Source organism: Tachypleus tridentatus, chromosome 6, assembly GCF_004210375.1.
Source record: "Tachypleus tridentatus isolate NWPU-2018 chromosome 6, ASM421037v1, whole genome shotgun sequence".
NCBI lineage: Eukaryota > Metazoa > Arthropoda > Merostomata > Xiphosura > Limulidae > Tachypleus > Tachypleus tridentatus.
The window spans coordinates 120143570-120165092 of NC_134830.1; the positions used below are offsets into that span (position 1 = coordinate 120143570).

At 31.6% G+C, this 21523-nt stretch overlaps 1 pseudogene across 1 annotated transcript in view; it reads right to left on the bottom strand.

The window, feature by feature from the left end:
* LOC143253454 (cytospin-A-like) overlaps nucleotides 1-21277 on the bottom strand; it is a 36592-nt pseudogene extending 15315 nt beyond the window's left edge. Inside the window, exons 1-11 of the transcript XR_013029636.1 lie at nucleotides 21253-21277; nucleotides 20228-20942; nucleotides 18707-18940; nucleotides 17338-17561; nucleotides 16291-16552; nucleotides 15553-15819; nucleotides 11229-11417; nucleotides 8800-9048; nucleotides 6507-6668; nucleotides 4831-5071; nucleotides 778-890 (exon numbers count right to left, since the gene is read on the bottom strand). The product of XR_013029636.1 is annotated as a cytospin-A-like (transcript). The remainder of the gene's footprint in view (nucleotides 1-777; nucleotides 891-4830; nucleotides 5072-6506; nucleotides 6669-8799; nucleotides 9049-11228; nucleotides 11418-15552; nucleotides 15820-16290; nucleotides 16553-17337; nucleotides 17562-18706; nucleotides 18941-20227; nucleotides 20943-21252) is intronic.
* Nucleotides 21278-21523: the final 246 nt, after the last annotated feature.

Genomic DNA, 21523 nt, shown 5'->3' on the forward strand with positions numbered 1-21523 from the left:
CTAGAGAGCACTTGAACTTCCCTTCAGTGACAATGATGTATTGTCCATTCATATAATTTTAAAATCTTGATTTCGACCAATGATAAACAATTCCTATATAAAATGGAACACATTTAGCAACAGACTGAGGCCATAACTCAATCAAGTACATTCATCATGCAATTTTCTGTATTTCCAGAGCTAATTCTCTTCATATACATCAATAATCAGAGTAAAATCATTTTTTAATGGAATACCTTTGTAATTTCCTTACAGATTGCTCTTGACTTAATGATTACCATTAAAAATTAGTAACTTGTCTCTTCCATGAATTCTGTTTCTTTTAACAAAGTATTAAATATGTTCTTAAAGGTACTAGTTAAACAGGTTGAATAAATGAAGAGACTGAATAATAGGTATTATTACTAAAGTTGTCATTTGAAGTATGTACATTACAGACTTAAAATTAACAGCCTTCAACTATCAACCATGAATTTTCTAGTAACTACATACTGAGATAATTTGTCACTTTGTGCAGAAAATTATACATTTGGTACTGACCTCATGAAACTTGCTCTTTATATTACACAATGCCAAGTTACACCAGTCCTAAGAACATGAAATGCATATTGTAAAACTAACTTCATTTACAAGACTCCAAAATGTTTGAATAAACTAATATTTGATCCTCAAGTGATTTAATTAATAAATAATATAATCTAAATAAAGACCTTTACTATATAACTTCACCATGGTTACAAGCTGAACAATACTTAGGGATCCTAAAACTTCATTTACTTTCACAAAGATGTCGCTAGTGTTTCCAATAATCAGCGAATTAACTGGAAGCCTGCTATCAGAAGCAATGCTGTTGAGACTACTGGTAGAAGAACTACGGCTGCTCCCTGGACCTAATAAATACAAATGTTTAGTCACGTTTTCAGTTTATCCAACAGGTTAGCTATCATTATAAAGGCAATGCTAATAACAGCCATGGTAAGAAACAAAAAACATCTTTTCCGATTCTTGGAAAGCAGATCATTTTAAGCCAAATAATACATCTCAATAAATCAACTGTTACAAGCACAATAATGATAATGGCACATCAGTATTACCTTCTTAAAACTGAGCAGATGCTACCAACATTTGGCTGAATATCCCAATTTACCCATCCAATGAAATTTGTGTCTCTTTGGCTGCAAACTAATCTAAACCCTGTTATTTATGCACAAAATAAAGAAAACTAAAGTTTCATAAGGTATGGTTAACACAATATCTATATTTTCATTCAAACAGAAAACACTTTTTGAACCCCAGAAAGATATTTAGAAATTATTGGTACAGTTGAGTTATAAGCAGAGGTTCCTCTTAAACAATGTACAAAATGTACTTATATGGCAACAATCAAAGGCAACAGATGTTGAACTTATCTACAAAATGTCAATTCTGATTAATCATTAAAAACAACAACAACCAATGACTTGCTACTTCAACTAAAAATATTAAATAATTCACTGAAAATCCTCTGAACCTAAGTCATCACTGTACAGAAGTTACACAAGTCTCCTGATACTTTCAACATTCTAACAAACAAGGACTTCAGGTTGACAATTACCGATATGCCAAAAGTATACAATTTTTCAACTATGTTAAAAAAAAAAAAATTCATTAGCACAATGGTGAAAAAAACCCAAAAAAACATGAAATTAAATGAACCCAATTTGATCATTTAACTATCAAGATAAAGCTTCAATGAATTTTTGAGTCTTTCCACTGGTCAAACATGACCCTGGAAGCCAATGTCTACATACATTGGAAAATCTATCAAGAAACACAGTAAGGTTGACTTTCATAAATTATTCTTACAATGGAATCTAGAGCAAAGTAATCCTAGTCTTTAGACTTGGCACGATCAATCATGTAGGTAGTAGTTCCGAAAACATTACCATTCATTTACAGTAATTTTAGCCCTTAGTAAACTTGTAACATAAAATACGTATTGTGCCGAAAACACTTTCCTGTCCATTAATACTTAGTTCATACAAATGATTTACTAAACCGAAATATCAGAATAATAAAGAAAAACAAAAATTATTTTCTATAAAAGATGAAAGTCCACATGATAGTTATTGGTAACGTGGGCACTGACATATCATTTAGGTTCTTATACTTAAAGCAATATCATTGCTTTTTATTTAATTTCTTTTAATTTTAACTTTTAATTTCTTTCTTTCTGGACTCAAAGGATTCATTAATAACACAACGTTTCCTTCTCACAGTGAAAATGCTTAACCAAATTGCACGAATCTTAAAATATACATGTTGATTTAGTATTTCTATCATGTTTAGTGTGTGAATTTCCCAAAATTTGAGGTGGGATACTGTTTTGAAAAGTCAAAAACAAATCATAAAAATAAGTTATTTCATTTTAAAATTTTAAAGGATTTCTATTATTGATCATAAAAGCTGGATTATTTATATCCATTCAAACTCATCTTGTTTGATATTTATTACAGTATTTCTTTTGATAGATTATTTTACTGAATGAAATGGTAAACACTTTACTTATAAATCATTAAATAAAAACAGACGACAAACATTTTAAGATTTGCCAGTCACCAAGACCTCACGGTGTCATTATTACCTTTGTAAGACTAGGTATCATTATTTTTCCATATTATCAGTTGAGATCAAATTTATATCTAATTAAATACAATTTATGCAAATAATAATTAATATATTCCATCTGTATGTGTTGTTTCAACACTACAGACTTACCACTAACATTCAACAAAAGTGTTTTATCTGTGTAGTTTGTTAAACTTAGTTGATGTTTTGTCATAGAAAAAAATTCCTTACAAACTGATATATTTTAACATCAAGATTTCAATAGGGCAAGTGGAAAAGCAAGTAAGGTAGGAATATTATTTTCCATGTTAAGTCGAGATGGCTTACAATATTTTTTATTTAAAAACCAAACTTTCAACAGACAAAATGGAGAACTCTGTAATGCAGGGATTTTATTCTCCATGTAAAATCAAGATGATTTAGTAAGTTATGTGATCATTAGCTGAATCAAGTGATATGTTCATTTCCACCCACATTTTGTTTGCTACACTTTTACAATTTTAGAAGCTAGCCTATATGGCTTTTTTATTTAGCAATCTTTTTTTTTTCTTACTACTTGTTTAGGATTAAATAATACTTGATGCAGCTAAGAGCAAATTATATAAAAGAAAACACACTGTGTAACAAAATTTTAAGGCTATTTCCCAATTACTTATGCCTAAAGTAAATGGAAAATATACCTATTTTTCTCTTCAAACGTTTCTTTTGTTACCTGGGTAATGAAATTTGAAAATGTACCCATTTTCCAGAACATTACAGGTAGATTCAATGCTGAGTAGTTGATAGAGAATTTTCAAGAACTTTCTAGAATGTTGCAGAACTTACAAGAACTTCCATAGTAATATACATGCAGGGGCTCACCACTCATCACTTCAGTACAATTCTAGCAATCTAAGTGAATACATAGACCTATCTGATCTTATCAGAGATGACATCAAAAAGCTGCAAGCATTCTCCAGATGCATTCTGCTATGTATGTGGCCAATAGCAAAAAATACTCTGCGACAGCATCTGCTAAAATGTGTGAATCCTACAAGGTATATTTTGGCATGCCTGTCAGGGGATCAAGACAAACCTTGGGCACCTCATTTTACCTGCGAGCACGGCAGAGAAAACTCTAGATAGTGAGAGAGAAAATTTTTGCTTGCTTAAATACTAAGATTTTATATTATACAAATTTTAAACCTTTTTAAATTTTTTTTTTGAAATTTCCAATAGTATAGAAAAAATATCACAAAATATTTTGCATGAACCTCTTAAACATTAGGTGTGGATGAAATAAATTTATTCTTTATAATAACACCGCAGTGCACTACAAGAGGAAGCACTGACCACAACGAACCGAGTTCTCTGTGGGGAGGAACAATGTCAAGTGTGAGCCACTAGTAAACCTCCAGAAAGGTGTTGTTCCCACCACTGCACATAAAATTGGGCCTTATGAAACAATTTGTCACAGCTCTTGATAAGGAGTCTGCAGCCTTCAAGTGCCTTCGAGATTTCTTTCCTGAGCTGTCTGAGGACAAGGTCAAAGCTGGTGTTTTCATTAGACCACAAACAATGAAGTTCCTGGAGTGCACAGAATTCTCCAAGAAACTCAGTTGGAAGGAAAAAAAAACTTGGGGCAGCTTTGTCACAGTGATTCTGAGCTTCTTGGGCAATCACAAGGCCAAAATTTATGTGGAACTGGTTGAGGCTCTGGTGAAGAACTATGGCAAAAGGTCCATATCCTTGGTGTTGTTCATCTTGATAAATTCAAGGAGAACATGGGAGCACACTCAGATGAGCAAGGCGAGTGCTTCCACCAAGATATACTGGGCTTTAAATGCTGCTACCAAGGAGCATATAACGAAAACATGATGGGAGACTGTATTTGGGGGCTGATACATGAAAGTGGTTTACATTACAGTCGCAAATCTTGAAAAACTACTCACTTCTAAATATTTTTTTTTTCATTTTTGTATAACTTTAATTTAAATACATGTAAATCTTGATTCATATGTTGTCTTATTCAGACCTTATGCAAATGAAAATGTGCAAATTTGCCTGTTTTTACATAGAAAATAGGTTAATTTCTAAATTTCATTATCTGGATCACAAAAGCAAAGTTTGAAGGGAATAATGGCCATTTTCTGTACTTTTATAACATAAGCAATTAAGAAATAACACATACTATCCAGGAACAAAATTTGTGTTACATAGTGTTATTAGTGGATCAACCCTCACCTTTAGCTTGCTTAGTAGCACTCTCAATAGATTCAATAAGACTACGAACTGAAAGTTGTGGACCATTGCGATAATCCTGCCACTTAGTGGAGCCTAACTGACGGCGTGTAACAGCTAAGTCTCTCTCCACTGAGCTAATAACAGCTGGATCGGTACTGGGAAGACTGCTATTACTGGATATGCTTCGAACCGAGTTGGATATTTGCTGAGAAGTGGGCAACAAATGTTCCATTTCCTTAGTCTAAGAATATAAAGAATATTTAGTGGTTATAAAAATATTTTAGTTGTAAGTAAATAAAGTATAAGTAATTGCATTACATGTGTACAGATATTACTTCTAAACCTGTTTATAATATTTGTCAATTGTAGGATATTAATTGTGAAAATGGTACTTTCATTAATACACCCAATATTGAAATACACATTTCAGGAACTATCTCTAAACCAAAATTAAATATATAAAGACAAAAACTACTGTATAACCCATAATGTATTGCATCTGTTCTGAATATGACAAAAACTACTGTAAAACCATTATGTATTACATTTTTCTCAACTAAAACAAAACCACTTTATAACCCATAATGTATTACATTTGTCTTAACTAAAACAAAACCACTTTATAACCCATAATGTATTACATTTGTTCTAAATAAGACAAAAGTACTGCAAAACCCATAATTTATTACATTTGTTGTGACTAAGATAAAAGTATCTTATAAGCATGATGTATTAGGTTTGTTTTTAACTAACACCTTTATACCTACACACAGTTTTGAACTTACAGCTTCCAAAAAATTTTTTTATCCATATGAGCTCACACAAATGAAAGAAGGAAACATTTAACAATCATTTAATCTAATGGTTTTCCTCTATTAATACACCAGAGTTCAACAATCATAGTAGTGCTTAATTGGTAACTAATACAGCTAAATATTTTGATTATAATAGTTTCTTTCCTTTGGTAACAGAATGGTTGGACAGTGAAATGCACACAAAGTAAATACATGTGAAAACAAATCATCAATTCATGTTTTCTTAATTATCAAAAATACTTAAATATAATGAAGAAGGTGCAGAGAATCATATTATGTTCTCTTTAACAATTAGTGCACTTTCTCCAACATAAAAATTCATAAAACTTAAGAATTTTCCACTACTTTATGTAAACTGTATCTCTCACAAAGGTTGAAATACATGGTATTTTTTTTTCTAGGTTCATTACAAAGACTTGTATCTTTATATCACATTACTGTAAGTTTCATATCTTAGAATAACAAGATCATTCTTGATTGATATTATCCACCTAGTTTTTACTTTCACTAGAGAAACAACAAGAGTCAAGACAACTTTTTACAGTTTACAAACAGACTTGTGAGTACATACAAGCTTTGAAATATATTGGTGATAAATGAACAGATATTTTTGAACAATGAACTTCAAAGACATGTGATATACTATGAAGAATTCACTGTTTTAAGTTTAAGACTAGAAATGACCTGATTGCTAGTAATAAGCTTACGTTACTTCATGACAAATGCAAGTTATGTTCAGATTGTAAAGATTAAGCCTGAAAAAAAATTATGTCCAACAAGAACTGATTAACACAATTCAATTAGTTACTTTACTTTTTTCAATCAGTTTTCCTTTAAATAAGCCATCAGTTATCTTGCTACCTTTAACTTGTGCATCTCAGCTTCTAATTTAGCCGTCTTCTCTATCAACATCTTGTTCTCCGACTCTAATCTCTCTCTGTCTCGTTGAGCTTCAGTCTTGAAGTCATTTGCCACACGAACAGTGGTCAACAGGTCATCCTGGAACCGTTTCCATTCATCTGTCTATTCATTGATGAAACATTTATTTCACTAAAAGGTTTTAAAACTTGAAATTGTTAAATATTTTTTTAAAGTTCACAATTATCAAAAACAATTTTCAAAAAAATTCAAAAAAACTAGAACTTGCAAGATTAAATTAATAACAAAGCAAAACTGCTCTTACAGAATACAACTTCCCATCATGTTTTAGACAAATCTAATGGTTGGCATATGATCTGAAATGTAAATAACATTTAATCACCTTATGCTCATATGCCACATATGGTTTCCAAACTATATTACAGTGGAGGGAAACTATGGTAGCTTAGGAGTAAATCTCTATTTTGCAATCAGTGTATATACATGAATATTCCCCTCTACTTGAAACTACTGCCAAACCTACGTATGTGTTGCAATCTGTTTCTACATCATGAAACTTGGATGTTTATATGCCTCATTACAAAACTGCCAACCTTGAAGGGGCATAAACAAAGTTTGTACAAAAACACTATTTATCTGAATAATTTGTTTTATATTCTATAATGATTTTGAGCTCTTATTGACTTAGTTTTGTTTCTGTTTATGCCATTTACTGAAGACCACTTTTCTTTTAATTTTCCCCAAATTTTAGTTTAAATCATTATTTTTCACTAACCAGTTCACTTTTCAAGGAATATTACTTTTCAATATTGAAAAACGTAAAACAAGGGTCAAATACATACTCTGTGGATAACTGACACATTTTGAGAATCATCCTAAAAGTAAATTGTGCAGTTAAAGGGCTAATATCTTTGTCATTTAGGTTCTTTCTCTTCAACTTGGAGTACAGCCACATACAGCAATAGCAGTCTGGTGCCATTACAACTATTTCTACTATGGCATAGTTGACCTCACCGATAATTTCAGTAGTTGGTAGTGGTTTGCCTCTAACATGGCTTATCTAAAGGTACAACCTGGCATATCAAATTTGTTTAAATTACTTCATATAAATAAAATGTTAATAAAAATTATATGAGAATATTTAAAATATTGATATTTCAGTATAACCGAAATTATAAATTTCATTTTGGAGGACATTTGAGGGGATGGATCATAAATAATTTTCAAAATATGTGGTCATGATTTTGTCTCTGTAAAAAATCCAAGATATCTGGTTGAAAAGAGTTAAAGGCAATTTGAATCATTTTTGGTAACCAAAACTATCCAGAAAGACCTGGAACAAGTCATCCCTAGCTGTGTTAAGCAAAATACAGCTTCTTGTGATATATAAAAATCCAGTAACATAAAAGTTATTAACAAAAACCATCCATCTATCTTATGAAATGGTACACAATATAAACAAGAAAGATTTTTAGAAACAAAGCCAACATGGTACAGGTTTAAGATAAGGTTTCTAGTCATTACTCAACCTCAACTGCTGTGCATTTCAAGCAGATGGAGAATAAAAGGAGTATCCATGCTCTTCCATATAAAAATATTCTGTTTAAGTTGTCAAATGCATCACTTAGGTTTTTTTTAATACAATGAAATTCTTGGAATTTGCAATGGGAAGCAGATGTCTTCATAAACTAGATGGATAATTGGAAGCATCAGGGAGGTGTGTGTGTTTTGGGTGTGACAACCTCTTGCAATGAAACCTATGCTGTTGGGCTACTGTCAAGATGCATGATTATTGAGCAGAGCATCACAGGTTATGGAAGTATTGACTGTAACAGTGAAATGGTTTTAAAAAGTTTTAAACATACTCAACCCTGTATGCACACATTCTTTGAAAATGGTGTAAAAAAACAATAAAAATACAGAAAAAACATTATGAAACAACACATTAAAATATAACTCAATGCATTATATGAAATACAAATAAATTATAATACAAATGTTGATAAAACAAATTCAAAAATATTAAAACACATTAAGTTATTTTGTGGCTTCAAAGCATGAAACAGACCAGAAGTGTAAATGCTGCTGCAAATAAATATAAAGACTTTCTTTTCAGCAGTAAATACTAAGTTATTTGAAATAAAAATATAAATTAATTCTATTAGAGAACTATTACTCTATGTTTACTTAAAAACTTGATTTCTGAAATTGCTACAAACACTTTTTTATGAAAAAAAACTATTTTCCAGATTTCACGAAGACACAGTAAACTTACTTCCGTTTCATGTTTGTGCTTAGTTTCATCAATCATTTTCTTCATCTCTTCCAACTGGTTTTGGGTTTCATTCAAGGACTTCTGCAGTTCGCTGATCGTTGTTTTTAACTCTCTTTTATCCTCAAGGTAGCGCTGGCACTTCAACTCTGCTTGATCATATCGTTTCTGGGCCGTTGCTTTATCAGCTTCCAACTGTTCTACTTTGTACTTTAAGTCAGACGCTTCCTTCTTGGCATTATTCTTCACTACCTTTAATAGCATGCATGTGAACACTTTCACAAAGATTTTTGTTACACGCTTAATCAAAATTAATACGCACAAGATCAAAATTATATCTTATTGACCCTGAATAACATTACTAAACTATTTCTCATTACTCAAAATTAGGTTTAAGTTCACACTTATTTTATCAAAAATTTATTTAAAACTAAGACTTTTTCATTCAAGAGTTTTGTCTATAATTGAGAAAATATTTATCAATGATCTTGGCACAAATATATCAAAAAACAAAGCAGAAAAATCATTTAGTGAGTAGCCAGTTACACAATTTTTGGGGATTAATATAACAGCTAGAACAATAAAACTTTACAAATCACAAGTGGAATTAAGTTTGAGTGTTTGACAATAAAATATCTGCAAAAAATGCTTCTAACAGGTTTAAGTGTAACAAGTAAGTAATCATTGAAGATAATCAATGATGCATTTCTGAACATTATGGTATAGTAGAGGAATAATATCCAATTTCTTTTAAACTGGAGAGATTGATCTTTTCATTGTCATGTAAGCTTGCACATAAAGAAACACTGTATTTGATGTAATGAGTTTCACAGAGTATAATTTATCAACAAATCTAAACTTAAGGTACATCACTTGTTTTCTCACTGTTAAATTTAAATTAATAGTTTTCTATTTTTTCTAAATTTAAGCTAAAATGGTGCATATCTCTGGATCATTTCCTATAAATATATCCCCATTCTTTAAATCCTTACTAAACACAACGTAACACAAATCACACAAGGGATGCAACAAGAATTATCTGTTGTGAATTGGGCAGCCGAGTTATTTGGAGACACTGATCAGATGTGGAAAATGTTTAAACATATTTTTTTTAAATATTCAAGGTAAACATTTTCCTTATAGAAAGAACAGGGTAGCTACAAATAAAAGAAACAGGTTGTTTCAAAAAGTGTGAAAGAGATAATGTCAGAAAGAATCACGAATTTAAGAAATTTAAACTATGATGTGACACGAGACTAAGAATATTATATAAAATCAAGAAAGTTGGCGGTATAACAAATTACGACATCAAAAAGAATGCATCACAAAAGGTTGGCAGAAAATGTAAAAAAAATTAACTTTTTCTTTAAATTCATTAATGGTTAACAAATTGTTCAAATGGGGTAGGACCTGTGAGGAACAGTAAAGGAAGGCTTGTATCTGATGTTTATGAGATGGCTCTTTTAATGAATTGTGCTTTTCTTTGGTTTTTATAATAAAGACTTAAGCTATATTCCACATCTTGAACATTTGATAAATGGAAACAAGATCAAACTACAGGTGTTAGGAATAAATTAGCTAGTTGGATGGAAGAGAACAACGGTTTGTAACAAATGGACTTCAGTCAAAGAATCTTTACTCTTTTTGAGTTACATCAATGATACAGATGAAGAAATAGTAAATAAACTAATATTTGCTGAGAATATTAAGATCTTTGGTGTTGCTGGCTGTGACAATACTGCTGCTGCTTTACAAAAGGATTTAAATCATATAGTAAGTTGGTCAAATAAATGTTGCATGGATTTTATTTATGATAAATGTGAAATAATGTGGATGTGAATTACCTTAACAGTATCTTAAAGCCCTAATATTCACAGTCTGACCTATACTTTAGTAGTAGTCCAGATACCAAAGCCATTTTTTAAACAAATTAGAATTCAAATGATTTTGAAAAAGAAGTGCATGTTTTTGATCCCATGATTACAAATTTAGTAATAAGTTGATTCTAACAGTTGATTAATCTTTTGGCTCATTAATCAGTTACTATCACAAGAGACTTGGATAACTGGAATAATCAAATACTGAAATTAGTGTATTCAGTTATTGCTATAAAGTTGATTATTTTCCCAAGTCCCAACACTAATAAATTAAGTTACAGTTTTAAATTACTAGAAAATAATCATGATTAACTCATTACTCTACATGACTGCAATTTAGTCATCCAGCCATAAAACTGACTGGCCACAACCTGGCCAAAGTTACTACATTTGGTTATAGTTTTAACTGGCTTTATTGTCAAATATTTAAACAACTCAAATTCTTGGTTATGCTGACTAAATTCTCAGAATTATATGCCAGATAGGGTAGTTAAGCTCTTTCAAAAGCAATAAAAACAGGTTAAAGATAAGTGTAGTTATGAAAACCTTTCTTACCATAGTTTCTTCCTGTAGCTGACCCAGTTGCTCCTTTAATCGGGTTGTCTCTCTTTGACTCAGAGCTAACTGTTCTTGTAACTTCATTGCCTTCTCCTCTACTTTTCCTTTATCTTTTCTTGCCTCCCTTAACATGGCATCAAGCTCAGAGGTAGCATTTGCATCTCTTTCACGATGAAGCTCTTGTACCTAAGTTGTTCAAATTCTGACATGAGATGAAAATACACTTAAAGGAAATATCTACTTTTATAGCTACGTATGTATACTAAACCTTTTGCTAAGAATATGCTTATAAGAATCATAATCTAAAAATGATATCTGTATCACTGATAAATTTACCAAGTATTCCAGAAATGCACGTAACAAGGAGTCTGAAATAATCATTAGTTTCACAGCAAGTTTAAGGGCACACTGAGATTTCCAATGGTGTATAAAACATTTAGGAGTTAATAAGTAATGTTCAGTCATGGTTCATATTCATATTCTTATACATATCCACAATTAATCCATTCATGTTTGACAGTTTGTAATCACTAAACAGTGTAGTTTATCATCTGCAATTGGAGAAGAGGATCAGTTTGACCTTTGGTCTATACAAATAGCTAAAACCCAAAATCTAAAATTCTATTTAACTTTAGCCTGAGTCTATCTTGGCTGTTAAGTAAATCTAGAATACACTTTAAAATGGATTAAAATAAACATTTACACAACCAATTACTAAACACCATGTTACAAGTAAGTCTGTCATATTTCCTGAAATTATTTGAGAAACCGAATTAGAAGCTAGTCACAGGACTGGAATATTTTAAAGTTTGGTAACAATTATTCCTAAAAAGCTTCTGAAATCCCATTGAAATTGCAGGAATGTTGATAACAGCAGTTGAGAAACACAATATAAGATTTTAAATGACACTTTAAATATCTGGAAGACACGATAATTCAAGTTCTCCTACAAAATATTTCATATTTGCGATTCCTCTACTGTAACATGATAATGAATTTGCTGAAAATTTATAGATACTGTTTGTTTTGCTTTGGTTTAAATTTTGTGTAACGCTACATGAGGGCTATCTATGCTAGCCGTCCCTAATTTAGCAGTGTAAGACTACAGGGAATGCAACTAGTCATCACCGCCAACTCTTGGGCAACTCTTTTACCCACAAAAAGTGAGATTGACCATCACATCATAACACCACCATGGTTGAAAGAGCGAGCATGTTTGGTGGCACATATTTCAATGTCTTCTATCAAGAAATTCAACTAATAGTTCTAGAATGATTGTGAAATGAAAAAGACAATAAAAAACCAACAAGACTTAGATAATGTCCTTATTCTATGTACTTTCAAGAAACTAAAACTTACTAGTTAAAAACGTTTCTGATTCTGTAGTAATCAAGTATAGTTCTTTTGAATAAATTAAATCTGAAACCCACCACCAGTCTATCGTCGTCTCATTGGTTAAAATCAAAAGGTACAAGTGTTTTCTTATAGGCTATCTGTTGTGTCCACCGAGGGGAAATGAAACCCTGATTTTAGCATTGTAAGATTGTAGACTTACCACTGTACCAGTGGGGGAGGGGGGGAAAGGAGGTACAAAATTAAAAGGTAATGTTGTTCCTTTTTGTACTTAAACTAATTAATTTTAGGGATACTGATATACCTGAACTAAGACACATGGAAACTAGTTGTATGAAGATGGAATACATATTGTAATAGCCATTTACTCCATAAAATATTTTCTCCTTCATACACTAATTTGTTTTTATTGCATGGAGAATCATACTGCAGTCAAAATTTGATAGAAAATACTATATATAAATTAGTTTTTGTTTTGTTGAAGCCCACAGTTACACGTATGGCTATCTGTTCCCTGCCTGTCATAGAGGTTGAACCTCAAAAATCAAGCATTACAAGTCCTTAAACTTACTGTTAAGTTTAACCAAGGTAACACATGCAATAGAAAATATTAAGCAGTCCCATATTTTTTATATTTCTAAATACTTTGTTTGATTGTTGGTAAGTACAAAGTTGCACATATAATGAATTATATACACATAGTAGCCATCATGGGTATCAAAGCCTGAATTTTAGTGTTACAGGTCTTCAGACGTCCTGTTCAGTCAACAAGTATACTTTAAATGATAATGTAACAAGACAGGTATAAAATTTAAACAATCTTACATGTGAAGACACTTGGAAAGGTCGAATTTATAAATGTTACTCATGATGACAAATTATGCTCTGGGAACATATTTTATTCAAAAGTAGAATATTACTTCAGTATACTAGAAATCAAAGTTTAAACTTTTCATTTGCAAGGAGACAAATGCATTAAGTTTAAAATGATAAAAACTTAAGTTATTCATTCCATGAGTTACACAATTCTAGGATAACCAGAAACCCCTATTCTACTTTCAAATGAGTTATCTAACGTTAAGCAAGGCCTAATCTCCCATCAAAAATAATGAGTAGCATTCTTTATTACTGAAGATTTTTATATCAACTATATATTTTAAAACACTGTTACTAAACTTTCCCACAGGCAAAAACCAGTGACTGGTCTCAAATCAAAACATCAGGACCAGTAATTATGTTTCCAAGATTATCTTAGGTTTATATACTTCTTACTAAACAGTTTAGCCACGCTTTTGTGTTTAGCTGATGTTTCTAAGAAGCAACATAGCCCTCTCTTGACAATTACGAAGTCACGAGGATGTTAATTTAATTGTGGTACGTGCCTATGTCATTTGGGCATTATTATGTAATAACAATACAATGTGTATTGTTGTACAGATTTGCACATTTTTCAGCTGTCATTTAATTTTACAGTTTAGTTCATTTGCTTTTAATGGGTCAGATGCCTATTTTAGCAAACATGTTAAAGAACTTAAAAATATAAAAAAAAAAGAAAGAAAGAAAAGAAATGAAACATTAAGCATCTCTTATGTAACACTTCTATAATAAAAACAGTATCGAGTTCTATGGCAGCAAAGTTAACCTGTATACAGTCCTCTTAATTCTTGAACATGTAACCATAGCTTAGCACGTTTTCCCTCTCTTCATACTTCAAGGTCATTTCAGCTTAAAGCCTATAACAAACATCTTGTTCATTGTAACAGCATACAGAACAACTTCAAGGGCACTGGGAGAAAAAGGAAACAACAAGGGGCTAGGTTTGTAGTACTTTGGTTTTAAAGTGCACAAACTTTATTCTTTCAACTTTGGGTTCTAAAACAACAGTAACTTTGCAGTAAAAATCATTCCACACAGAAATTTCTCCAGAACCTTTGTAAATTCATATTTCCTCTAACGTTTTCCATTTTTCATCGGTGGAAATATGTATTAAATTTTCTTGATTTACAGAAACTTAAAAACCATCAGATCAGTTCTCTCGCACAAACTGGGGTTCACAACGTCTCATTTTAGTTCACTTCTGGCTTCTATCATCTCAGTCATTTTATACAAACCATGTCTCACAATGCCTCACCTTAGCCTAACTCTAGTCTCTACAGCTCTATTAAACAGGTATGTAACAACAATAATGAAATTACAACTACTTAAACGTTTACAAATTTATAGTTGGAAAGGGAATACTATGACTTTTCTTACTGGTTCAACAAATTTTATTATTATTATCCCAGGTTTTTGATTAAGTTACTTATTTCAAAGAGTAAATTTCTGGTGAATCATTTCACAAGTACCTTCTTCTAATAAGCCGGTCATGATGATATACTAAGTAACTTTTACTGTTTGTAATACGAGTACTCGTGTTTATATTAAGTAATTTATATGGATTATCACCATGTTTTTTGGTTTTTTAAATTAATGCACAAGCTTTCAATGTTATAAGAAAACTTAAAAAATCGAATCGTTTGATAAGATCCTGTTGCTTACTAAACATCTTGCACCCATAGAAGGCTTAGGTAACTAAACCAAAAGCTTGTGCATAAAAAAAATACAAAAAACAACTAAAACATATGTTGATAATCCACATAAATTATTTGTGTACAAGTATGAAGACACACCTCTTACTGAAATCATATTAAAATACCTGTTTTTAGTTTGTACAGTACAAGTAAATGAAAGTATATTCTTCACTGGGGCAATTTAAATACCTTTAAAAGTTTAATATGAACAAACTGTATATAGCTGGATATAATATAGACTGAACATGGCTTTGTGACATTCAGGAGCCAAGAAGTAAATGTAATTCCAAATTATTTACTCTGATGAACTATGAGGTGAGACATATGACAGTGATAATCTAGAAATAGGATCTATCCTGGTGAATGTGACAGTTACCAAAGTGTCTAGATGTTCTTACCTTTTGTTGCTGACTTTCCAGTTGCAGCTTAAGCTGGTCGATTTCTATTTGCTTGGCTGCCAGGTGCTCCAGACTTTCTGAAAGCTGCGTGTCCAGAAGCTGTTTGTCAGACCTCACACTCTCTACTGTAGAACTAAGTAGTCGAAGTTTGTCGTGAAGAATCTCTCTTTCTCTTTCATGTTCTTTTTGTTCCTCTTTGGCTGCTTGGAGAGCTGTTGTCAGGTCCTCTTTTTCTGCCATCAACCTTTCAACTTGAGCGTGAGTTTTCTGGAAATATAATCACAAAGTTGATAAAACTCAGACTTAACATATATTATTTTACAAAATGTCATTCCAAGTATTATAAACAAAGGCAGTATCACTTAGTTCTTGCTAGTCTATTTCATTTCTCTTCTTCGGCCAACAAAACAGAGACCTTTATGTTTATTTCTCCAAATGATGCTACACAGAATTTGCAAACTGTGCCAAAAAAATCTTGAAATTAGTATTAAATGTTACTTGTAATGTAGAACAAGTAAACAGGAAAAAACAATATTGCAAAATTGTTTTCTTTTTACCAACAAACAAACCCCAATAAATCAACAACAAACCAAAATACTGTTGTGAAGTTTTCCTCATAAGCAAAACAACTAATTTAAAATCATAAACATAACTGAAGAGAAGCTTTAAAAAATAAAAAAATGAAGGTTTAAATATTTAGAAAACTTTAATTTGTGGTCTTAAACAACTACAGATTACCTTCAAAAGTACCAAAATGTGCTCCTCTCTCTCCGAAGCACTCTGAGCAGTTTCTGTGCCTTCCTCGTACAACCTGAAAAGCAATGGTTTGAAATGTTCCACTTCTTCTCGATAATCTTCAAGCTTCTCAGTTTGGGAACACAAGGACTCTAGTAGTACAGCCTTCTCGCTCCTCATTTGTTCATTTTCCAGCTGCAGTTCTGTGACCTGATCCTGTAGGTCAGTCAGTTCTTGCAGGGTGGCTTGTAGTTCTTCGCTGGTGCTATGTAACAGAGAGATGGGGAGCAATCAAGTAAAAACAAGATTACATGTGTCTGTCAGGTAGAGTACAACATATGGGTATCTAGGAACTTTTGTATTTAAGCAGAAAATTTTGATGGATATGTATCTGTCGCATGAAGAAGAACATGTCCTGATATGGCTTAATTATAAAAAAAAGAAACAAAAAGTTACACAATATCCATCACATATCAAAATATTCTATTTCTTTCTCTGTAGCTGTTTGTCTTAATACATGCCTCCAAAACCCATTAAATGTTAGTGTAATACTAATGTGTACTTCAAACTTCTTTTATTTGGTCTATTAATAATACTTTGGAATTATAATTATTCTTCTCTTATTTTATTTTTTTGCTAGAAACTGAAATTATAAAAATGGTAGTGATGTCAATACCATATGTGGTGACATTAAGAAAGTCTTAATTCAAAATACAAAGGGGTTAAAAGACATAATAAAAAGATTCCATGGAGATATATTGTGTTCAGTCTAGTAAGCCATTATTTTCTTGAATGTCCACAAACACTCAAGTATGATACAAATGCTTTAATATATTGTGTCTTTTAATTCACACTAATGATTTCATTAAATTTTTATGGTTTTTTTATAGCAGTATTAAAAACAAAAGTAAAATATTTTTATCATCATAGAACAAAATATTTCTTTTTTGAATAACAACTCTTGTTTTTTTGTGGTGTGTGTTTGTTAACCCCTTTATCATTATAAAAAATTAAAGATTCCTGATTGGTAGTCATCAGGTTATGAAATACCTGTAGTGTGTTTCTTCCATTTGCATGATACGATCCTGCAAGCAAGACAATGACATCTCACTGATGCTACTACTGCTCATCTTGTCCCATTCAGCCAGAGGGCGTCCTGCAGGAGGAAGGGTAACTCCAGAAGCCTCTCCAGGTTCTGACTCCTGATCAGGACTACATACCCCTCTGGGTTTGAGTGTGTCTTGTTCTTCAGAGGCTCCTGGAACTGGACTTGTCTGAAAGCAAGTTGTGATTATAAAGACCAAATAAGAGACAGCTTAGTGAAACTTTAAAAAAAACAGCAACAACACTAGTTTATCAGTTTTGAAATCCATGAAGTCCTTAAAATATAGTTTTACATAATCAATAGAGGAGTTTAGCCATACAGACAGTGGTCAACAGGTCATCCTACAACTGTTTGTCTATTGATTGATAAAACATTCATTTCAATAAAAGGTTTAAACAAAGTTTTAAAGAGACAATAAGATATCAATATTTATGAAGTTGTTCAAAACAGTTAGCTACCTCACTTCTTTACCAATCTCTGGATTGTGTCCGACTTATCGTTCGAGTTTTCACGTGTCTGAAAAGCTTCAATATCAAATGTACTCCAATTGTTTATGAATATAAATTAATGTTTCATGCCAGCTATATTAAAAAAACTGTGAAAGAAAAACCTTGCATGAAGCAACTCCAAGTTAAATATGCAGATGAAGAACTGATCTACCAGACCAATGTGCTGTGTGAAAATAAGATACTTGTAAAGATTAATAAGAAAATTCCTAACAAATAAAACCAACAATTAATCCTTATCATTTCATATCATCACAGTAAAATGGCAAGAATAAGAAGGAAAGCCAGCTGATCTAAAAACCTCTGTTCAACTGCATGCATGATTCCATGTATATTAGGCAGACCAAACTTAAACAAAATGGATAAGTTCTCCATGACAAAGGTGGGACTTCAGCCTTACAACAAAAGATAATTTCCAAGTTATAGCATCAGTGAATTTTTTTTCACGCCCTTTAAGATGTCAGAATGATTCGTATACACAGATAATCAGAGATGACAGATAATTTCGGTAAAAAGTTTCCAGAAAATTCTTCTCTCACTCTGATCTTTTATGCAATACATTCATGTATGATAAGAATATTTAACACTATATTCCTTTTTGACTTTATTCAAGAAAGAGTAATTCACTCAACACAAGTTAACAAAAACAGTAGGTTTAAAGATATCTACTATATTTATGACAAAATTAGATTATTAGAATAAGTTATGCATAAAATACTTTACCACCAAAATCAACAAAAGGTCCTGTCATATTACAGTGAAGTACTAGTTCCAATAGTAATTTAGTAGACATCCTTGGTGGATATACCTGATCTAAGCCTACAGTGCCATCATCCTTTCTCAAACTCTCAACTTCTAAACTGGCCAGTGATCCAGAGACCGACCTCCTTAGAAGAAGCTGTTCCTTCTCGCTGTCTGACAAGGTCACCTGATCAAGAGGGGCACCCATCTCCACTAGGCGCTCCTTCAGAGATCTATTTTCTGCTTGAAGTGCCTCTGTTTCTTGGTATAGATGATGGTCTCTAGATTCTTTATTTTGTTCCTCATGGATGAAACAGTTTAAAGAAATCATGTTATCTACAACTCTTGCTGAATCTAACAGTGTGGCTCAATAAAGAATATTAAAATAAATTAGAAACAGCTGTAACCTAGCTTCACTGAAGAAAAGCTTGATATCCTAACTTTTAAAAGTTTAATAAATAGCAGCCACTCTCGGAACTATGGTTATTGCTAACAAAAGTATATATGATCCAGTGATACTACCAAATATAATGAGTGTTAAAGTGACACTTTATCCTAGTAACACTACACATGCTAGGAACGATAGATAAATGAACCAGGAATTAATCCCTACTTCTTACACTTAAGTATATGAATATTTCTCAGATTTTCTTTGTAAACTGTGTGAGAACACGACATTACATTACATTAGGATTTCAGGCTTAACAATAAAATATTAGAATTTTATGGTTAACAGTAATATGTTAAAAACTACATGACACTTGATTTAAAACATTTTTTTTAATAAACCGTTATAAGACGAGTAACAGCTAAATGTACGCTACAGCTCATTGTAATGACTGTAGCAGTAATTTGTTTCCAATCATACTTGATTATATTCAAATTAATATGAAAAAAATTTAAGTAAACAGAAAGGGAAATCAAAGCTTGAGTCTTATATTTTATTATACAATCTGATGGTTAAATAATCATTTTTTAAAAATCTGACTGCTAAAATTTCCTTGAAAAAAAATCAAATTTTATTTCAATTACCAATTAATTTAATGCATTATTATTCATAAAACCTATTTATCCTAGTTTTGTAACTCACTACAGTTGTCTTACATCTTTTCTTAGTTACATTACTCTTAGACTGAAAACATAGTTATATAAAATGTACAATATAAAATGCTTATATGTACATAAGCACAACATCTGGAATGGGAATTCTACATACGTGATAAACCTTGTAGAGATACTCAAAACCTTTTTCAACAGTAAAATATTAGAAAAATTCAAAAACTTTAGATATAAAATAATTTTTTAAAAAAATTTAGTATTTTCTTTATCGTTGTTTACAGTTAATCAATAACAAAGAATATTTTGTATCATACATTTATCTGCATTTTAGTCAAAAAATTTAAAGTAAAAATTGTAAACACCAGATAAAAAAAATGTTTAAAATTAACTTATATATTCTGTATGGCATCAAAAACTTTTTAGCTTGTGCAATACAAATCTGGTGAGGTAAGTTAATCTATGATATTTAGAATATCCTATATTATCTTTCTAGAAGTTTAAATAACATAGGTCTTCTATACTTATATACCTTGAGTCGTTTATTTTCCATTTTTAATGCAGCTATTTCTGCCTTTTTCCCTTCAGCATTCCGCACGAGTTCCGACACCTGATGTTTTAATTTATTTCTTTCTTTCTCTAGTAGACTCACTGTAACTTCAATGCTAGATTTCTTACTCTTCAATCTCGACCCTCCTATGTTCTCCTTTTCTCGTTCTCTGTTTCCACTGGAATCAATGCTGTCCTTGCTAAATGCCCGACGCCATGTTCCCACTAGAAATTCTTCTATTGCTACTTTTCTGCTCTGATGGTCCACTATTGGGTGCCTGGATGTTTTCTTTGTTAACTGACTTAATTGGAACAGTATCACCCTTCCCTTTCTGAATCCCCAATACAGCCTGACTGGAAGACTTCACTGGAACAGATATCTTTCTTTTGGTGTGAGTGACCTGTGAAGATGTCAAACTGTCTTGGCTACCAGCAAGCGTTTTATTACTATGTTTCTGAGAAGATGAAGTTTTATGATTTCCAACTACAGAGCCTGTTGTTGCACTCCTCTCTACTATGGCTTTAGGAGTTTCGCTTAAACGTCCAGTGCCGTGACTTCCACCAGAAGAGGGTGTTTTAGATCCTTTAGATGAAGAACTGGTAGCTGTGTTTTCTTTTTTCATTGTGCTGGATTTTTGAATGTTCTTCATTATATTGTGAAGATCTCAGTTTGTTCACTGACAGCAAACAATTGATGTCTATAAAAAAAAAAAGTAAAAAGTAATAAAGTTAAACTCAACATCATTCAAACTCATCATGTATACTGATGTATTCTGACATACTTTACATTTCATAGTGAACACACTGAAGCTATATATCACAAAAATATTTATCTTCCCTAAACTCAGTTGTTAGCTAACTTATTTTCCTAATATTCAGAGTATGTAAATAATTTTCCTGGTTAAACAAATCTACATTATACCTTGTCCAAGCTGTGCATGCATGCGTCTGTTCATGATATAAGAAAAATAGGAAAGTTCAAGAAGTCTTGAAAAAAAGAATAAAAACCTTGTGACCCCAGCACTTTTGAAAGGTCGAGCTTTCTTCTTCATGGCGAAACTGGGCATGTTTTGAAAAAGAAAAAATGCAAATTGTCTCAAGCATAGAAATGTAATACATGCAAGCATTTTACAAAATGTTAAATATCAACACACAAAAACAACTTTACTGTCTTCATTATACAACCCCAGTAAAGACTTTTGATCTAACTAAACTTGGTACATTTTACACCCAAATTAATTCATTTCATAAAACAATTTATTTTTTGTAAATTTTCTAA